Source organism: Bos indicus x Bos taurus, chromosome 1 (assembly GCF_003369695.1).
Source record: "Bos indicus x Bos taurus breed Angus x Brahman F1 hybrid chromosome 1, Bos_hybrid_MaternalHap_v2.0, whole genome shotgun sequence".
In the NCBI taxonomy this organism is placed as follows: Eukaryota; Metazoa; Chordata; class Mammalia; order Artiodactyla; family Bovidae; genus Bos; species Bos indicus x Bos taurus.
Window position 1 is genome coordinate 120,856,312 of NC_040076.1, and position 21,918 is coordinate 120,878,229.

Here is a 21,918-nt window from a genome sequence, read left to right on the forward strand (position 1 = left end):
ATTAAGTAACTGTATGACCATGAGCAAGTTATTTTAACTCTTTAAAGATCAGCATTTTCATCTCTAGTATTAAAACTAATAATAACTACCTTATGAGATTTTTATAGAAATGAAATATAGCTTAAATGAACAGCAGCAATGATCTTTGGGGAAATAATAGCTCGTGAATATAGGTATTCTGGCAATAACCTGTGGAGAGGAAAAAAGAAATAGCATAGAAGAAGACGTGGCAGATAGGCAGTATTGATTAGGACCAGGAGTCCCATTGAAAAGGAAGTAAGAACCAAGTTGCGAATAAGTTATGTTTAATGAAGCAGAACACTAATAATCAACTTTTGATAGAGGAGAGGAGTAGCAATATACATGGTCAAAATCATATCTGAAATATAGTTTTGGCTGTGTGAGACACTGTCGAATTTTCTCATGCTAGGAGATTTGGTGATTTCTTCCCACTTTGGGGAAGAAGTCAGTGCAAGGGCAAATGAATATGTTGACTGACATGTGTATATAGTTGTGTTTGTATTGCATATACCTTCACCTTAATCAATAACCTCATCCCTAATCAATGCACAACAAAACCAACCAGTCAGCTGGTAAACCAAAAAACCATTCAGGGGCAGTCATCTAGTAGACATGAGAAAATAAAAATTTGGGTTGCTTGAATCTCATCTGTAGTTCATTGCTTCTTTACACATAAACTTTGGGAATAGGAACATTTTTATGAGTATTTAGGAACGTGGAAATGTTATATTCTGTGTTAAAGTATAAAACTGTATAGTTTCCCCCTCTACTTCCTCCAACAATGCATCATTTCATTTATATTAATAAAATGAGTGCTTCCACTGTTTTGTTCTTTTGCAGACTCTACATGCAAAAATTAGAAGAATTAAGAAAGCCATCCCTGGGATGAGTAGCAGCATCCTCTGGTCACCTAAACGGAAGCTCTTCCTTTCCTCCTTCTTCCCTTTTCCAAGTGTGTCTCTCTCTTTCCCTTCCTTTGATTGCAGGAGAAGTAATTTTCTCCATTCTTTCTTCTTCTGGGTATGAAAACGTAAATTCTGAATCACTCCAACTTAGGTAACCCTTAGAATAATTTTTTAAGCAGCAGGAAACAGGGCTATCTGGCTGCGCAGATAATGATATCAGCTGCTCCCTTCCAAAACAACAGGTGCTTTGGCATAAGAATGTATATCATCATACTGAGATGATGACATCAGTTCATACTTCAGCTTAATTATAAACTACCTCCATTAATCCTCAAATAATTAAACATTTTGTGTGGGCTGCAAGGTGAAATGTAAAGTTAAAGGTCCCTGGATATTTATTAAAAGGTTTTGAAAATGTATTTTCTCTACTCTGCATTTCTTTGCACACCAGCAGAATAAAATTTGAAGTATACTTCAAAAAGCATATTTTGCTTCTATCAGAGAAAATAATGAATAAGATAATTAATGAAATATAACATTTTGGATGTTTCTGTGAGCTTAAAAACACCACAAGAAATGCTAATAACTACACAGGCTATATAAGATTAAGAATTAATGGCAAATAGTTTTAATTAAAAGTATTAAATATTTGAACTCATTAATATTAAAGTTTTGCATTTTCAATAATAAATGCCAAATACTTGCATTTACATTGCATAAAAAACAAATATTCAATCTAGTAGAGTCTGATATGGATCATTAAAATTAGATACACCAGATGTTTTTGGTAAAAATGAAGTGATGTGTTATGAAGCAATATTTGGCTCCTTGCTTATATTTTCAATATTTAGAAATTTCAGTTAAAGACTTTTGCTATACTATTTATGTCACAAGTCCCAAAATGGACCTATGAAACTTAAAATTTTACTTGATTCAGTAAAGAAATATAATAAATAAGATCACTGTATCCTTTTTAAGTTTAAAATATGGAGTTGACCTTCTTTAAAACAGTTGTTACCTTCATGAGCCAGATATGTTTCTAAGCAAATTACTTATATGGAATATATCCAAGGACATAGCCATTTATGAATCCATAAATTATGCATTTGTCATTTGTTATTGCTTAAGACTTAGCTGACATCTTTGACATGCATACAAGTGTCCCAGCACTGAGTTATCATATTAACAATTTACTGGAGGTGATTTTTCTGGAGGAGGAGAGAACAGTGGTTTACACAATTGTTTTTATCATAGAAATAGATATACCACAGATTTTAGTTATTTACCATACATAACTTTAAAAGTCCATCTTTCTTAGGTTATATGACAATTAACATAAAGTAAATTTTGTAAATTCCCAAATTTTGTGCATCATCATCTGTTTACCATGAAGACAGCATCACAGCTGTACAAAGTTGGTCTAAAGTGGATTATTTTTTCCATTTTTTACAATGTAATCAGTTAACAAGACTTTTTCTCTTGGTAGGCACATAATGATAAATTTATACAGGGAGAGTTTTTAGTCTTTACAAGTAAATCTCAGACTGAAAATTTTCAGTGGATTTAGCTGGAACATTTGGGTGACCATATGGAGCTCTCCATGGCGCCACGGGACCATGCAGCTATGAAATCTGATCACTATCTCCCCAGTGACAGCTGGGCCTTTACACCATCAGAAAATTTTCAGACTTCTAATTTGTCATAACTACCTCCTGTGGAAAGGAAATATGTTATGTAGCCAGATACAAAAACTCTTAGTACCCAGCACTATAAATGGTTAATTCCTTAACTGCATTTTGTGATTCACTGATGCAACTCCTACGCCAAAAACATATGGAGTCTTGTTCAGCTAGGGTTAGCCAACTGCTCCACCCATTCAAAAAGCCATTTCCACGGAAATGTATCCAGAGAAAGATTCTGTCACAGAGCTTAGCATTTTAAATACATTTAACTTTTAGTTGCTCTCAAAAAGTCAGTTATGCCACTGAGAGGTTTCGTCTGAGTTCTATTGGCCCTACTTGTCTATTTAAGTCTAATGACTCTTTGTTGGAGTAGTTGAATATTATGCTGTGGCTCCCAGACCCTGTTTCTTTCTACATAGTGAGGCTGAAACTGTTCATCAGCTGTGATTATTTCAATCTATCAATAGCTCACAGGTTTATGAAGTGTCTCGCCAGCCAACCAAAGAGATAGAGATATGTTGCTCTCCCCACTTTTGACCACTTAGCTCGAGTTGCTGCTTGAGAATCCGTTTATAACTGTTTCCATCACAGAAAGTGCTCTGAGAACTCTGTACTTTTTTCCTCAACCAAACTATCATTGAAGATTTTAAGAAGTGACTTTAGCTTCTACTGGTCAAATCCTTTTGTTTCGTAGCTTCTTGAGGTGATACTATGACTCACTTTTTAAAAAAAATAATCATGTATATTTGACTTTTTAATAGATGCCCTACCACAATCTTGCTGGATCATTGAAAAAGCAAGAGAGTTCCAGAAAAAACATCTATTTCTGCTCTATTGACTATTCCAAAGCCTTTGACTGTGTGGATCACAATAAACTGTGGAAAATTCTGAAAGAGATGGGAATATCAGACCACCTGACCTACTTTTTGAGAAACCTATATGAAGGTCAGGAAGCAACAGTTAGAACTGGGCATGGAACAACAGACTGGTTCCAAATAGGAAAAGGAGTTCATCAAGGCTGTATATTGTCACCCTGCTTATTTAACTTCTAGGCAGAGTACATCATGAGAAACGCTGGGCTGGAAGAAACACAAGCTGGAATCAAGATTGCTGGGAGAAATATCAATAACCTCAGATGTGCAGATGACACCACCCTTATGGCAGAAAGTGAAGAGGAACTCAAAAGCCTCTTGATGATAGTGAAAGAGGAGAGTGAAAAAGTTGGCTTAAAGCTCAACATTCAGAAAACTAAGATCATGGTATCATGTCCCATCACTTCATGGGAAATAGATGTGGAAACAGTGGAAACAGTGGCTGACTTTATTTTTTGGGCTCCAAAATCACTGCAGATGGTGACTGCAGCCATGAAATTAAAAGGCGCTTACTTCTTGGAAGGAAAGTTATGACCAACCTAGATAGCCTATTCAAAAGCAGAGACATTACTTTGCCAACAAAGGTTCATGTAGTCAAGGCTATGGTTTTTCCTGTGGTCATGTATGGATGTGAGAGTTGGACTGTGAAGAAGGCTGAGTGCCGAAGAATTGATGCTTTTGAACTGTGGTGTTGGAGAAGACTCTTGAGAGTCCCTTGGACTACAAATAGATCCAACCAGTCCATTCTGAAGGAGATCAGCCCTGGGTGTTCTTTGGAAGGAATGATGCTGAAGCTGAAACTCCAGTACTTTGGCCACCTCATGCGAAGTGTTGACTCATTGGAAAAGACTCTGATGCTGGGAGGGATTGGGGGCAGGAGGAGAAGGGGACGACAGAGGATGAGATGGCTGGATGGCATCACTGACTCAATGGACGTGAGTCTGGGTGAACTCCGGGAGTTGGTGATGGACAGGGAGGCCTGGCGTGCTGCGATTCATGGGGTCACAAAGAGTTGGACACGACTGAGTGACTGATCTGATCCGATCTGATCTGAATGGCTCAGTGGGTAAAGAGTTTACCTGCAGTGCAGGCAATGCAGGAGACTCAGGTTCTATCCCTGGGTCAGGAAGATCCCTTGGAGGAGGAAACAGCAACCCACTCCAGTATTCTTGCCTGGGAAATCCCATGGATGTAGGAGCCTGGCAGGCTATGTCCATGTGGTCACAAAGAGCTGGATACCACAGCACTTAGTACACATCACAATCTCTAATTCAATACAATGAAGAAAGATCTTGTGGTGGCCTTTCTTTCATCCTCCTGTTTATCCATCCTTACATTAGGAATGCAGAGATTAGGACTGTGGTTTAAGTTTATGACTAGGTGCTCCATATCTTTTGTAACCTAAAAGTTCAAAATCTATCTATGTCAATTTCATAGAACAGCTCACATAATAATAATAGCTCACATCTATTCAGCATTTACTGTGTGTTTGGCACTATTCTAAACACTTTACATGGACAAACTCATTTATGCTCAAAAACATTCCTGTGAGATTGACACAGTCACCATCATATTCATATTAGAGATAAATAAGTCAAGGTACCATCTAAATAAGGTCACACAACTTACAAGTGTCAGATTCAGAATTTGAAGCCAGGTTTTCTGGTTTGCCTGCCAGTGCTGTTATCATTACACCATGCTAACTCTCAAACTAGGAAAATGGGGATTTATCTTGGCACTGAGATGAACAGAAAACAAGGATGAATTTTAGTAGTTCTGCGACTTTGAACCTGTCAGTAATGCCTAACGCGGCTCCCGACATCAACTCTGTGATGCTGGCAATGGCACCTGCTCTGGGCCTCTGTTCCCTCATTTTAAAGGTAAACAAGATGAGACTAGTTCTTTCCTTTGCAGCAATAAAATGCTAAGGTATAGGTTCTCTGTGGGTGACTATAGTTCATAAGTATTCATATAGTGCTGGTTACTTTAATAAATACTATTTATCTTAATACTTTTAATTTTAGTATTGTTGGTATTAGAAGTCTGTATGCAACTTTTTAATCCATCCAGCACTTTGCTTTCTATTATTCTTCAGTACTCTATTCTTCAGCAATTTTCTTCATGTCCTACATCAAAATCAATGTCAAGGAAAATATTGCTTTTATTTAAACGCATCTACTCTTCTCATATTCCAAACCACTTTTTCTTATTTATTTATCCATGTCAATCTTTGTTTTCTGACCTCAGCTAATCCGTTCTTCATGCCAATCATAATATCCAAATGGTATACATTAGCCATTCTCTACTTCCTTTCTTCAAGTGACCATTACATTCTACTCATGAAGTACTAAATCAGGGTTGAGTGAAGTCACAACAGGTACCTCAGCTCAACATCAGCACTGCCTTTAAACTGAGCTCCATTGTTGCACAATGGATAGTGCTTTGGACTTCTAAATTGCACTCTAGACATCCCATGTAAGTTTCCCATCAGTAGAAAATACTCAGCTTGCCAGCTTTAACTAATTCTTCCAAAATGTCCACTTTCAACTAATCATAGGATTAAAGCATATCTACAAAATACTTGCACTTCAATTCCTAGATTTTTGATTAATAACTAGGGACTGTAGGCCAACCAAGTGGACACATGAAAGACTATCACAGTCCACCCCTTGTCAAGGCACTTATCTCCTTGGAACATATCTCATTAAGTCTTAGTCCACAAATAAATACAATAACAAAATCATATTTCTTCTGAACATGATAAAATATCTTGGGAACAACAAAAACAAACTAATCATTTTCCTTAAAAGGGGATGAAAAGTCCTTGGGTGATGTTCACTCTTTTCCTTTGATTTCCTGCAGTTTAAATACTATGAGATAAAGTTAACTGTTACTAATAAATTTTATGTTAGATGATAATGGGATAATAGATGGAAGAAAATAAAAATGTTTAAGATATATAGAAAATATTCATAACAAATTGAGGATGAAATATTCATGATTATAATCTTGTTCCACAGTGATCATGTGGCCAGAGCTAGTATTTATAAATATCATCTTCAATTACCCACTCTATATTTCCTTTGCCCTCAGTGGTCATAGATCATTACTTATGACCTATGTAGGTCATATAGGCACGACATATTCCATGACTTTATTCCTGAAGGGTTGGAGCCATTAGCAGTTCTTCCTGAATTGGGTTTCCATAGTTTTCTATTGACTTTATAAAAGATAGTAGAACTAAGAGATGCCCTAAAGGATCTTTCATATTCCAGACATACTCTTCCTTAACTCCACTGTGTAGTAGAAAACAAATTTACCTTATATACAAGCTAACACAGAAATCCACTTCTTTGTTGTTTCAGAGGCATGAGGAGCCCAAAGTGACCTTCTGATGCTCTTAATTTTCAATTCAGTGAAATCATCATTATGTCTCCAAGTAAAAGCTATTTTCCCTTTTGAACTAAGAATCCTAGACCATCAGAATATATGGTTATGGATACAGGAAGCAAACATTTTTGCCAGTGAATCACTATGTGTAATAGTGAATGACATTACTCCCATTTACACTCTTTGATGTTGGACCTGGGATTGCTGGGTATAGGAGAAAGAACATCAAATTCTGGATGCTGATTAACAGTATATGCAGCATTCTGGAGCTTGTCTAAGTCCCCAAGATATTGCACAATAACAGAGTCTTCAAAGCTATTCCATTTTTCTGGCCAGCCAACTGCTTCAAGATGATGGGGAACAGGGTAAGCCCAAAGAATTCCATGAGCATGGGCCTAATGATGTACTTCATTTGTAGGAAATTGAGTTCCCTGATCAGAAACAATGATATGTGAAATAACATGATTATGAAGGATAGGACATTCTCTAAGTCCATGGATGGTAGTTTTGGCAGAAGCATTATTTCCATGCAAGGCAAATCAATATTTAGAACATACCATTTTTAGTAGACTAAAAAAGTACTGCTTCTTTTATGATGGACATATTTCAATGTAATTAACCTATCACCAGGTAGCTGGCTGATCACACCAAGGTATGATGTCATATCAAGTACTCAGTATTGGTGTCTAATGAATGCTAGCTGACTGAGCTCTGAACAATAACTGTATCCAGGTCACTTCTGTGAGAGGAAGTTTATGTTGCTAAGCCTATGCATAATTACTATCCCTGAAACCATGGTTACTCTGTTCACAAGCCCATTCAGCAATGAGAAGAGCAGCTAGGGTAAGAGATTCATTGGTATCCACAGCCAAAGTCATCCTTTGTGATTATTAAAAATCTTGCTTTGCTGAGGTCACCATTTGGTAAACATTCACATAGGACATAAATATCTTCATACTCTTTGACCATTCAAAAAATTCTATTCATCTATCTCCCTGCCAAACCTCCTTAACACCAGATTCTAAATTGTGTTCCTTCCCTAGTACCTGATTATTCAGCCAAACTGTTGGCCAAAATACCATGAGTCAGTATGGGCTCTTGCTACACTTAAACAATAAAACTGTATTTTCTTACAGTACTGTAGGGCAAAAGTCTGATACTGTCTCAACAGGCTAAAATAGAGATTTTTAGGCCTGAATTCTTTTCTGTAGTCTCTGGATAGGATTTGTTTCCTTGCCTTTCCAGGTTCTGGAGATTGCTTGCATTCTTAAATGATAGACTTTTCCTTCTATCTTCAAAGCTATCAAAGGTGAATCAAGTCCTTATCATATCCCTCACATGGCATCACTCTGACCTATTCCACAGTCACATCTCTCTCTCACTCTTTTCTCTCTCTTTTCTTCACTTTGAAGGATCCTTGTGTTTATATTGGGCCCACTCAAGGTAATCTCTTTATCTCAAGGTACCTAATCTTAAGGTCATACTTGCAGAGTCCTCTTTGCCAAATAAGGTACCATATTTAGAGCTTCCAGAAACTACAGTGTATACATTTTGGAGACTTACTATTTTATGATAACAGTTTATCCTTTGTACCTCAAAGATTCAAATCCATACTATGTACAAAATATATTCACTCTGTTCCAAGGTCCACAATATCCCAACCCACTATAAGCATCAATTCAAAGTTCAACATCTCATCTAACTATCATCTGCATAAAAGCCCCCAAACTGATCATCATTGAAATCATATAAATTAGGTATAAGTATAATGAATCCTGGTGCAAAATTTTCTCCAGTTTTGAACTCATGAAACTATAAAATTATCTGTTCCCAAAAGACAGTAGTAGGACTGTCTATAGTAGTGATAGACACTTCATCTCAAAAAGGGAGAGAAGAAAACAAAAACTGAGTCACTGATCCCAAATAATTTCAAAATCCAGCCAGGCAAACACTATCAGGTTTAAGGTTTTGGGAACAGTGGGTCCACCTTCCAGCTCTGCAGTCTGAATTTGAGGTTCCACCCTCTTGTCTTGCGGTTCTACCTCCTGAGGTTTTTTTTTTCTTCTTTTTTTTAAAATAAAATGATATCAAATGTATGCTGCTGAGCAGTAATATCAACCTGTTTCCTCCCTGGAGAGTTTTGCGGATCAGAAAGCTTTCTTTGTCTTTTTTTATGTTGTTGTTCATTTCAGTTCAAGCTGGTGGTGTTTTCCTTGGTATAACATTCTCAAGAACCTTGTGGGTTTCCTATATCTATCATGGAGATTGACTCCAGTAGATAAAGGTCTCTCCCATAAATCTTTCCTAGAAAATCTCATGTCTATTTTTTGGCTTCTTCCTAGTTGACTGAGGGGATTGATGAGTCACATACCTTATCTCTACAGAGAGCATTTGTGTCATTGAATGCTCCAACATTTTTATCTTCTTAAGACTTTAGCTAAAGATTATATAACTACACTTATTTTTTTTTCTCCAGAGTCTGCTTTTCTGATGGGGAATATCTTAATTTTATGATCTTTTGCAATTTGGATAGGCTGAAAAATTTCCAAATCACCAGGTTCTGGTTCCTCTGTGATTAATATTACTTTTCTCAAATTATCTCTTTCCTCTTGCATTTTACTGTATACAGCAAGAAAAAACATGACACAAGCTCCACATTTTGCTTGGAGACCTCAGCTAAATGTCAAATTTCACTGTTTCCAAATTATTTTTTCCATATGACTTCAAAACATAATTCTGCCACTAAACAATAAGAATTTCCCCTTTCTTTGGTTTCTAATATTGTATTTCTCATTTCTTCCTGAGTCCTCACCAGCAACACTGTTAACATCCATATAGTTACTAAAAGTTTCTTCATCACAATTTAGGTATTGCAAAGATAATTTAGGTTTTCTCTTCAGTGGTCCTCATTTCCTTCTGAGTTCTTAATAGTAAACTTCACAACACCTATGTTTCTACTAAGTATGTTCAAGTAATTTACATGGGTAATTTTTTATTTTTAAAAATTTATTTATTTTAATTAGAAGCTAATTTATTTTTAAAAATTACATTCTTCAAAATTCTCCAAGCCTCTTCTCACTGCCTAATTCCAAAGCCACTTTTACATTTTTAGGTGCTTGTTATAGCAGTTCTGTACTCCCTAGATACTGAAATCTGTGTCAGTAGGGTTCAACCAAAAACCTAGAACCAGTAGGAGATAAATATTAAGAGATTTATGATAAGGAAACTTTTTACATGATTTCAGGGGCTTGAAAGGCAAATATGAAACTCATAGGGCAGCCCAGCAGAAAGGACAGGCTATAATTTTGGGCATGGGGCTGAAGCTGTTGTCCACATGTGGAATTTTTTCTTTAAAGAAGCTTCAGCTTTGATTTTAAAGGCTTTCAGCTAATTGACTCAAACTACCCATATTATTTAGGATAATCTTAAAAGTTATCCACTTACAGTCTTTAATCACATTTACAAAATACACTTATAGGAACACATAGATTGACATTTTATTTAATAACTATGGATGGAGGGTAGCCTAGCCAAGTGGACACATCAAAAAGACCATCACAATATGTTAAGTGTCAATATGACTTTTCTTGTATTAATCCTTCCTCAGGCATGTACTAACTAAAACACCAAAGAACTTAATAAAAATGTCTAGCTACAATTTCCAAACTTAAAAAGGAGTAGTAACATCAATATGGCAGAGTATAATGATGAATACTCTGTAAACTGTTGACTATAGTACCGGGCACATAGCAGTTATTTAATAAATAACCAATCTACTTCTCAAAAGTAGCAAATAGAGTCTGTGAAACTTTTCACAGACCACTGCAAGAACAAATTTAATTTAGTTATATATATTTAATTAGGACCTATAATGTCATATTGGAATTTTTCATTTACCTCTCTCTGTCTCCTTCTGATCAGTCTGTGAGGTTGTAGAGACTACATTTAGTCTTAAACCATTTCCCATCTTAGTTCTTCCTATTTTTAACCTACCATTAGTTAGTGTGCAGCCTACGGACTAGAAACTGTCTTTTTTGCTTACTTTGAAGTGTAACTATTGTTTCATATTCATAGCAATAATAGTGAGTTATTTTTCCTGAAGACAGTGATGACAATGATGACTATTTGCTATAGGTTTACAAATATGATTGAGCACAGTCTATTTGACAGTTACTGGGGATACAACTCAACAGGGCAAGTGACCACAATGGATGAGAGCCTAAGGGTGAGACAAATATTAGATAAGCTGACAAGTGATTAGTCCAAAGAGCAGCCCAACTAACAGTTCTTCATTATGTATTATGTTCTCAGTGCAATTTTAAGTACTTTAACTCTATTAACACAATTAAAGACAGAATATGAAGTATTGTATTTAAAGAAAGATTAATGGAGACGTGAAAGATTCAGACAACATAAAAAGTTACTGGAGCAGAAATTCTACTAATCTGTTTCAGAATAATGATTTCTAATCTCTATTTTAAAATCCTATTAAAGGTAGCTTGTGGTTCAAACAGAAATAGCTATATTGTTCTACAGTTTCTAAAAATTAAAGTTGAACCTCTTCAACCTCATCATTGAACATTAAAAGGATATTGAGAAAACTACATTGGCAATGTAACCAAAGTTCGACCTTAGCACTTTCGTTGAGCATGGCAACTGAATGCAGAGTCTTGCTGCCACATTGGAGGTTGGTATGATATGGGATAAATCAAGCACACCCTAAGTACAGTGATTAAAATGAAATCCATTTACTGGTATATGTTTCCTGGCTTCCACCACTGCCAACATAATTGCCACTGCCAAGGCTTTATGTTCAATGAACTCAATCAGCCAGTCCAAAAAGTCACATGTTGATGCTGCATGGTGCCAAGCAAAGGGGAGAGTTTCTAGGGAGCTTGGGAGGGGGGATAGCTCATACAAATGAGCTTTTTGGCAAGATATAATCCCCTCTGGAAGAACCCCTACCTTTCAAAGAGCATACTGCATTTTGCTAGGAACAGGTCCTGACTGTGTTCCTTTTAAGAAATCCTGGTAAGCTTCATCATCACTGATAATATGGGTCTGATGGTGGCAAAAATTCTATTAATGAGTGCCTACTATCTCTGAGATGAGTTTTCAAGATGATCACTTATTCTCAAAACATCTTTTTTGCTGTTTCTCTATTCGAATAAAAACTTTTCAAATTTAATAGTCTTGCCATAGCTAAATACTGCCATAATTTTTTTCCCACTTCAAAGTTAGAATTTATAAAGAGTGTAAGAAAAGAGTATAAAAAAGAACAGTGTGTAGTACAAAAAAATGAACAGATAAAATAAAATGTTTTCTATAGTTAAAACTTAGGTTTATTCTAGGAAGCATATTTATTTTGTTTTTTTACATATAGATGATTTGTTCTCTTAATTTTTACCAAGGAGCATTTTATTCCCCTTGTACTTTTCCATAAAACTGAACACAAAATTTTCTATCTTCTTATTTCAGTTTTCCCAGAGCGGATATAATGTATTCCAGTTTTCATTACTCTATTTCTTTGGCATGTCACACTTGCTTTCTTGAAAGCATTGAACATATTGTTTCTATAGACACTGCTAAATAAGTTTTTTTTACATTATTTAGCTGGTAGAAGACCGAGAACAAAAGTTGATGTTTAGCAAAGTAGATTTTGTAATTACAAGGCTGTTTATAGTTTATTCTTGGAACATGTTGTATCTTGAATCCTTAGTATGACTTTGATAAATGGTTGGGTTTTAATTCAGTTTTATTGCTAAAATATTTTCATTGAAATTGTGAATAGATATGGAAAGGTCTAATACCCAAAACATCAGTAACTTCAAAATAGTGATTTTTAGACTTTACCACCAAGGGAATTAACATTTAAGTTTTAAGCTCACATAAACATAAATTAAAAGCTATGTAATGGTTCTTTTTACATGTGTATATATGTATGGTGTGTGTTTAATTTTTTTTACACTGTTATGTGGAGACACTGTTTAATCAAGTAAAAAGACAAAATCTACAGATGCTATGATTTGTGCAAAAATCCATCTCTAAAATCAACACTCCTCAATATTTTATACTACAAAGAGAAACAAAAAAATTTACAAACCACTTAATTAAAGACATCATTTCCCAAGAAAAAAAAAATCACACTTCTTGTGTATTTCCTTAACATTTGATAACCTTTTCTCCCCTGTTCTCACCACCATCATCTTAATCAACACATCAAAAAGAGGCAAGCTTTTCTGGGATCTATGGAAATTTAATATAAATGTTCCTGAGCTAATAATTTCCAGTAATATGTAGAGTTAAGGAATAAGTGGATCAATCTAGTAAAGAATTTAGTCATCTTACTGAGGTGTTGATAAAAAAAGACTGAAGAGATATTCACACCAGCTTTCTAAGCAATTTCCTCCTTTAATTCTAGAGCTGAAAGATGGAGTGAAACTGTGAGGACATTTTCTTTTTCTGATTCTTTCTCTTCTCTACCCCACCCATCCCCAGTGGTCTATGCCTATCCACATTTAAATTACTAATCCTCTTTCTCCTTCTTTTTATGTAAGCCATTATTTAAGAGGCAATCTTGAAAAAATTATGCTTATAAAGAAAAATGTAATTTCATGGTTTTTGTTTATCCTAGGTCATTGAAGTTCCTGGGATGCTCTATCAGTGTTGTTAAAGTTAGCCATTGCCATTAACCTTGTTCATATTATTTTTATTATTTATTGGGTTGAATGGGTTTGAATATCTGTACTTGCTATTGTTCAGTTGCTAAGTCATGTTCCACTCTTTGCGACCCCATGGGGGGCAGTATGCCAGGTTTCCCCGTCTTCCATTATCTTCCAGAGTTTGCTCAAATTTGTGTCCATTGAGTCAGTGATACTATCTAACAAACTTATTAGGAACAAGTAAATATTCTATTCTCCAACTTAATTACCTTATACTTTATGTCTTGAAAATGGAAGATTTTTGTTCTGATCTTTCTTGTTGTTATTCCTGAGGTGATGCTCAGACACCAAAGTACAATTTCCTACATAAGTTGACAAGATGTTCATGTAATTAGAATGTTAATAGTTTTTCTTTGTTTCAATCCTTGCAAACACAAGTTTAACTTTTATTACCTTTTGTCTGGGGTTAGATGGAGAAGTACAGAAATTATGAACATAAAAAGTTGAGTGCATGCACTAAATGTCATCATTGCACTTCTTAAAGATTCAGTTCAGTCGTTCAGTCGTTTCTGACTCTTTGTGATCATGTGGATTGCAGCACACCAGGTGTCCCTGTCCATCGCCAACTCTCAGAGTTTACTCAAACTTATGTCCATTGAGTCAGTGATGCCATCCAACCATCTCATCCTCTGTCATCCCCTTCTCCTCCTGCCTTCAATCTTTCCCAGCATCAGGGTCTTTTTCCAATGAATCGGTTTTTCACATCATGTGGCCAAAGTATTGGAGTTTCAGCTTTAACATCAGTCCTTCCAATGAATATTCAGGACTGATTTCCTTTAGGATGGACTGGTTGGATGTCCTTTCAGTCCAAGGGACTTTCAAGCATCTTCTCCAACACCACAGTTCAAAAGCATCAATTCTTCGGCACTCAGCTTTCTTCATAGTCCTTTTCTCACATCCATACATGACTACTGGAAAAAACCATAGCTTTGACTAGACAGACCTTTGTTGGTAAAGCAATGTCTCTGTTTTTTAGCATGCTGTCTAGGTTGGTCATAGCTTTTCTTCCAAAAGAGTGAGTGTCTTTTAATTTCATGGCTGCAGTCACCATCTTCAATGATGTATCTTTCTTAAAGATAGTTATTACATAAAGATCTCTGAAGTTTTGAGGCACCTCAGCTCTTGCATCCCATTGGTTAGTAGGTCATATTGACTTTTCATCTAGGAAAAGTTCATCCATTCGGACTAATGCCCTTCATACAAGCCTCCAATGTCAGCCACCCAGCCTCTGAATTGCCCTCACCTTCCATGCTTGGCTTCCCTGGTGTCTCAGATGGTAAAGCGTCTGCTTGCATTGCAGGAGACCCGGGTTCAATCCCTGGGTCGGGAAGATCCCCTGGAGAAGGATATGGAAATCCACTCTAGTACTCTTGCCTGGAAAATTCCAACAACGGAGGAGACTGGTGGGCTACAGTCCATAGGGTCACAAAGAGTCGGATATGACTGAGCGATTTCACTTTCACTTTTTCTTTCCATGCCTGGCCCCTTTTACAATCCATTCCACACATGCAATCAGGGAGACAAGTTAGATCACATTATGCCTTAGGATAGAATCCATCAGCAGCTTCTTCATCACACTTTGAATTTCAGATCTAAAAAACCCTGTATAATCTTGCTGTGATCTTCCTTTCTTTCTGATTTAATCTCATACCAAGGTCTCCTCTGCTCTCTGCCCTCAGTGGCTACCTGCCTGACCTGAGGATACACCAAGCATGTAGCTAACCCAGGGTTTCTTCATGATCTTCCTTCTGGTTGCCCAGATCAACCACAACTGCCTCCTCTTCATCAGTCAGAAACCACATCATTTCTACATCCCAAAGGATTCTCTCTGATGATCCAGCCTAATTGCTCTCTACAAAGAGCAGCATCACCCACATTGGTTTCCTTCATAGCTTGTATCACTAGATCTTTCTTTATCCCTTCAATGTGTGCCTGTCTTCTCTAGAATATAAGTGCCATGAAAGCACAGCCCACATTCTCACTATCTACCCCCTTATCTGATATAGTAGTCACACTATAAATGAAACCTCAGATTATGAAGCCAATTAGGGTCAAAAATATTAGAGTAAGAAGCTGCATGCCATAATTATGGCTACAATTAGGAATATAATTACTATTCTAAATCAGAAATAATAAAATTGACTCTGTAGTTGACAGTGAAAAATCTACAACACATACTGTTAAATATTTTGTGCATATGTGACAATATTAAAAAGAAATAGAAGTCTGGATCTGGAATAGATAATAGATGATCATACCTTACACTGCCTTTTTGTATTCTCCTTTGAAGTGATGGAGCCTAGTAGAGGGGCATGGTGGGAGGCAGGTAAAGCCCCTGTAGTACATAGAGCTGGACAGGAGCTTCTCTTGATACATGGGACTGTGTAGGAGAGGGTCTTCCCTCAAGACTTGCTCATTGCCTGGAAATTAGTTTGCCTTATGTTCATCCATCTGGGGTATGACAGCTAATTCATTTTCTCTTTAAAAGAAATTACAATTCTGGCACAGGTCTTAATGCTGTGTTCCTAAATCTTGCATTTTTAGTCTTGTTGAATGTTGATTTTTCAATCCAGTCTGAAAAGTTATGGCAGATATTTTCAAATCTAGCTAACATAAAACCTTGATTTTCTAAGATGCATTTTAAAATGTATAATTATATCCCAGGTCTCTGGTTCATTCTTCCAAGGGTTAGGGAGGAAACAAGCATAATATTGTATTAGACAAAAAAATCATCTGTTCTTCAAGGGTTTTTGAAGAGTAGAAGCCTAGTGATCCTGTCCTGAGATGCAACTAAGAAAGAGTTCACAGTAGACTTTTTGTCTTGGTGACAGATTGCTGGAAGTGTTTTTCAGTGGGATTCAGAACATTAATTGCATCTTGGAAAATTTGTTATCAGCAGGGAGTTGGGGAATATGGTTCATCTGAGAGTCACATAATGTCCTAGTAAAAATAATTTCATAGTATAGCTGATAGGCCAGATTAATTTATACTTGAATTTCAAAGAATGGCCCCAAAGCCCTTTATTTCACTATCATTATGATGGTAGAGAATATATATATCCTGTACTATTTTGTTTATATTGCTTTTTTCCTGCAATGCAGGAGACCCTGGTTTGATTCCTGGGTTGGGAAGATCTGCTGGAGAAGGGATAGGCTATCCATTCCAGTATTCTTGGGCTTCCCTGGTGGCTCAGCTAGTAAAGAATCTGCCTGCAATGTGGGAGAACTGGGTTCAATCCCTGGGTTGGGAAGATCCCCTGGAGAAGGGAAAGGCTACCCACTCCAGTACTCTGGCCTGGAGAATTCCATGGATTGCATAGTCCATGGGGTCAGGAAGTGTCTGACATGACTGGGCAACTTTCACTTTCACTTGTATAGAATAAGCATATAATTATGTAATTCATACCCTTAAAAGCCTCTTCTCTTACATTATCCCTGATTCTAACCTCCTTTGTTATTATGGAAAAATAATTTCAAAAATTTCTCTAATATATGTAACAATATACACATATTGTTTGGACAAAAGGTAAACACATTTGCTTTCAAGATTTAGTTAACATATACTGCATCTGTAGATTATGTATTCTGTCTCCAATCCATCTGCAAAAGTTCATTAATACCTAGAAAACAATCATTGCCAGTCCTAGCCAGAAGCAAATGGAATGTAAAGAATATACAATTATATTTAGAGGCCACTTGTAGAACCAGGGCTAATTCTGAAACAAGTTTCTCCTAACAAATATCCCTTCAAATACAAGCCATTTTATGCAAAATGGCTTTTATGATTTGTTGTTTACTTTTGCAGATATCTCACTTTGGTGTCCTAGATGATAAGACTGGAGCCTGATATCTTGCAAACAAACCTAGAAAAGGCTGGTGTTGATGTTTAGTTGCTAAGTCCTGTCTGATTCTTTTGTGACCCCATGGACTGTAGCCTGCAAAGCTCCTCTATCCATGGGATTTATTGGGCAAGAATACTGGAGGGGGTTGCAATTTGCTTTTCCAGGGAATCTTCCCAACCCGGGGATTGAACACAGGGATCGAACCCAGGGATCAAATCTGTGTCTCCTGCATTGGGAGGCAGATTCTTTACAGCTGAATCACCAGGGAAATTAGGGAAACACCTAGAAAAGGTAAGCTTTCCCAAATACTTATTACCACTGAAGATGGTAGCTTAGCTCCAGGCTTGTGAAAAGCAAGGCTCTAATTCAAGATATGCTGAGGGTGAAGTCACTTTTCAGTAATTGATTCCTTAGACAAGATCAATAGGTGGTATTTTTATATTGGATAGCCTCAGCTTTTATACAATAAATAAAATTCAAACATTATTTTTAATCAGTTGAACAATGAAGATAGCATCTTATTACATTTATTTCACTGCTTGGAACCTCCACAAAACTCAGAAAATGATAATAAAAATCACCATCAAACAAAGCTTTTCCAATTTAAACATCTAAAAAGGTACAAGTCATTGCCTGAAATCAGATGTAACCTTAACTCATTAACCAGTTAAACATCCAAAAATGTCCCACCAGAAGGCTGAATATATATTAAGGGTTTACATTTCACACAGGGTGAGGCATTATCAAGAAGCTGATGCTTTTATTCCTCTCACACACAGTGTGTGTGTGTGTGTGTGTGTGTGTGTGTGTGTGTGTGTGAGTGTAAAGAACCCACTAGTTTCCAGTTTCCAGAAAAAGAGCAAAAAATACTCCTTATTAATCCTCCACAGGTTTTTTTAAAAAATGCACATACAAAAAGCTGGCCAAATAATAGGAAACAAAATAGCCTTCTCAGGCTTCTCTTTTTTTTTGTTTTTGTTTTGCTTTTAAAAATTAAATACAGCACTTACCTCTTAGTTTTGGATGATTCTTGTAGATTTATGGGATCAAAATATTGTTCTATCATAAGACTGATCACTAAAGAATTTTTATCATTTTCTGTTCTATAAGTCTTTTGGACTCTGTGGGAGAGAGAGAGGGTGGGATGATTTGGGAGAATGGCGTTGAAACATGTATAATATCATATATGAAACAAGTCGCCAGTCTAGGTTCGATGCACGATACTGGATGCTTGGGGCTGGTGCACTGGGACGACCCAGAGGGATGGTACAGGGAGGGAGGAGGGTGGAGGGTTCAGGATGGGGAACACGTGTATACCTGTGGCGAATTCATGTTGATATATGGCTAAACCAATACAATATTGTAAAGTTAAAAAATAAAATAAAATTAAGAATTTTTATCATTTTCTGAAATAACAAAATATTGGAACTGCTGACTTATAAAAACTCATTGATCTTCAATTAACATTGACATGCCATAAAAAAAAAATCCTTTTACTTCTCCATCACAAATATTTCCCATTACTTATTCATTTTCTTGCTGCATGTTGGTGATTATTACTTAAATTTTAAATGATTAGCTTGTTCATCAGGTTCTCTCAAGATGTTATAATTATAATAAAAATGTAATGGAGTGGTTTAAGATCATTACAACTAAACATGATTACTAATTCATTTAATAATTCCTTTAAATGTTACCTTGAAGGAAATAGTTTATATGTCATCTACTCCATGAAACTCCTCAGGCCTCTCTGTACACAAACACACACACACACACACACACACACACACACACACACACACACACAGAGTTGGTTGTGTTCATTCTAGTGCTTAAAAAATACAGCCATTTCAGTGATCATATCCTAATTATAATGGTTCACATCATCTCTGTCTTCCTTACAAGTCTGAGTTCTTAAGGGTAGGAATTTTGTGTTTTTTATTATTCTTTCCTGGGACATCCATGTACAGAGGAACCTTGCAGGCTATAGTCCACGAGGTTGCAAAAGATTTGGATGCGAATTAGCGACTAAACAACAATATGTCTACATGTTGATACATGAACAATGTCCAGCATACTAGGCAATAATAAGTATATATTTATTGAAATAGGTGTTTTAATTTCCTTCATGTCACATTTTCTTCTGATCATAAAATAATAAACCTTGTTTTAGAATATTTTTATAAAACATCTTTATAAAAAGAATATTCATCATTTTTAACTCTCTCATCCCCAAGTATCCCTGAATATTTGCCTTAAGCAACTTTTATTAATTGGATTTGGTTTGTGGCTTTATATGAATAAATAAAGGTTTACAAATCCTAAAATGTCCCCTATGTCCACCCTTGACTGTGTTTCACTTCTTATGTAATAGATTAAATATTTTTTGAAGTTTCTTTTATCTGATGGCTCTGTTGCTGTTATTTGGGATCCATTTGCTCTACCTTCTTTATTTTCATGCAGTTAATAGTTAATATTCATTGACTTCCTGCTACATTTCAGGTACCATAGTAACTTTGGGAAAATATTATTGAGCAAACACACATATCTCTACCTTCATGAAACTTATAGTTAGAGAAACAGATGATAACAATTTACAGAAAAAGTCAGGTTTCAGTTTAAAACGTGTGAATCCTATTATATTATAGGTAAGTAAAAAAAGAAAACATGGATAATCTTCAATGTCCATAATCTAGACATTCAGAAACTGTGTTTGAATATATGCAATGTTTTTGTGTGTGTGTATGCTTTTCTTATTCTGATCATATTATGGAAGGAATTATAATTTTCCAGCTAACTTGAAATTTTTCTCGTCATAAATTTAGGCATTCTTCATCCCAACCAAGTTGGATAATCACTTGATTATGTTCCTGATTTGTTATTAATTTATTAAACACTTTATAAGTACTATCTAATCATCAAAATACCTTCTTTTGAAAGAAATCACGGGTTTTCAAGGGTTTATAACATTGAGTCTTCACTTTAAATCCCAATATTTAATATGTGGGAATCATATTAATAGTCCACATATGTTGAAAAAACCGAAACCAACCAGAAACAATTTCAGAAACTCAGATATAGGTAGGCAATTGAGAGCAGCATTTATGATATAGCTGTCTCTTTAATAATGGAACTGATAAAGCATTTATCTTTTGATTTTTTTCATCCCTCAAAAGGTTTCTAGTTTATTAAACTATGTTTAAAATGAGATTTTTAGTAATATTAAAAAATAACAATAAGTAAGAAAGAGAATTGAGGGCCAAAAAGCTTAAATTTAAGCCATGACTAATGGATTTCCAAAATATATTATTAATTTTCAAAACTATCATGATTAATCTGGGATATGTAATAATTTCAAAAAAGTAATTATAGATAGTTTTTCAATATCTTATGCCACAATACAAATTTGAAGAGTCATGCACTCATTTATAGCTCTACTCACCTAGTCAACGTGCAAGATAGAGTGGGAAATTGATATTAATAAATGGTTAAATGGTTAATTAATAAATGGTTAAACCATTAAATAATGGTTTCTTTTAATTAAGTTTGAGAAAGAAAAAAATTCTAAACAACCATAAATATTCCAAATAACTTAATGGAGTTGCAAATATCAAAGAGCAATCTCAAAACAACATGTTTTTGTGTTGTTTCTGTTTGAGGGTTTCTTGTGAAAATGTAGTGATTGGACATTTTAGATTTTGTATATTGTTGGGAAAATAATTAGGAACCTGCATATATACATCTTGATTGTATAAATTGTTACTTATGATAATATGTTCATTTTCATGGTCATGACTCTCAATGTCAAAATATGGTGTATCCCAATCCCACTCCCGGAACAACAACAAAAAATACATGCACCCCTATGTTCACTGCAGCACAATTCACAATAGTCAAGACATGGAAGCAACCTAAATGTCCATTGACAGATGAATGGATAAAGAAGAGATGGTACATATCTACAGTGAAACATGACTCAGCCATAAAAAAGAACAAAATAATGCCATCTGCAGCAACATGGATGGACCCAGAAATTATCATACTAAGTGAACTAAGTCAGAAAGCGACAAACACATACCTTATGTGCTCAGTTCAGTTCAGTTCAGTTGCTCAGTCATGTCCAACTCTTTGTGACCTCATGGACTGCAGCACACCAGGCTTCCGTATCCATTGCCAACTCCTGGAGTTTACTCAAACTCATGTTCATTGAGTCAGTGATGCCATCCAGCCATCTCATCCTCTGTCATCCCCTTCTCCTCCTGCCTTCAATCTTTCCCGGCATCAGGGTCTTTTCAAATGTGTCTCAGTCACTTGCAAACCCATGGACTGTAGCCCACCAGGCTCCTCTATTCATGGAATTTTCAAGGGAAGAAAACTGGAGTGAGTTGTCATGCCCTCCTCCATGCGGTCTTTCAGACCCAGGGAGTTTTTCAGACCCAGGGATCAACCCCCCATGTCCTGAATCTTTGGCATTGCAGGCAGATT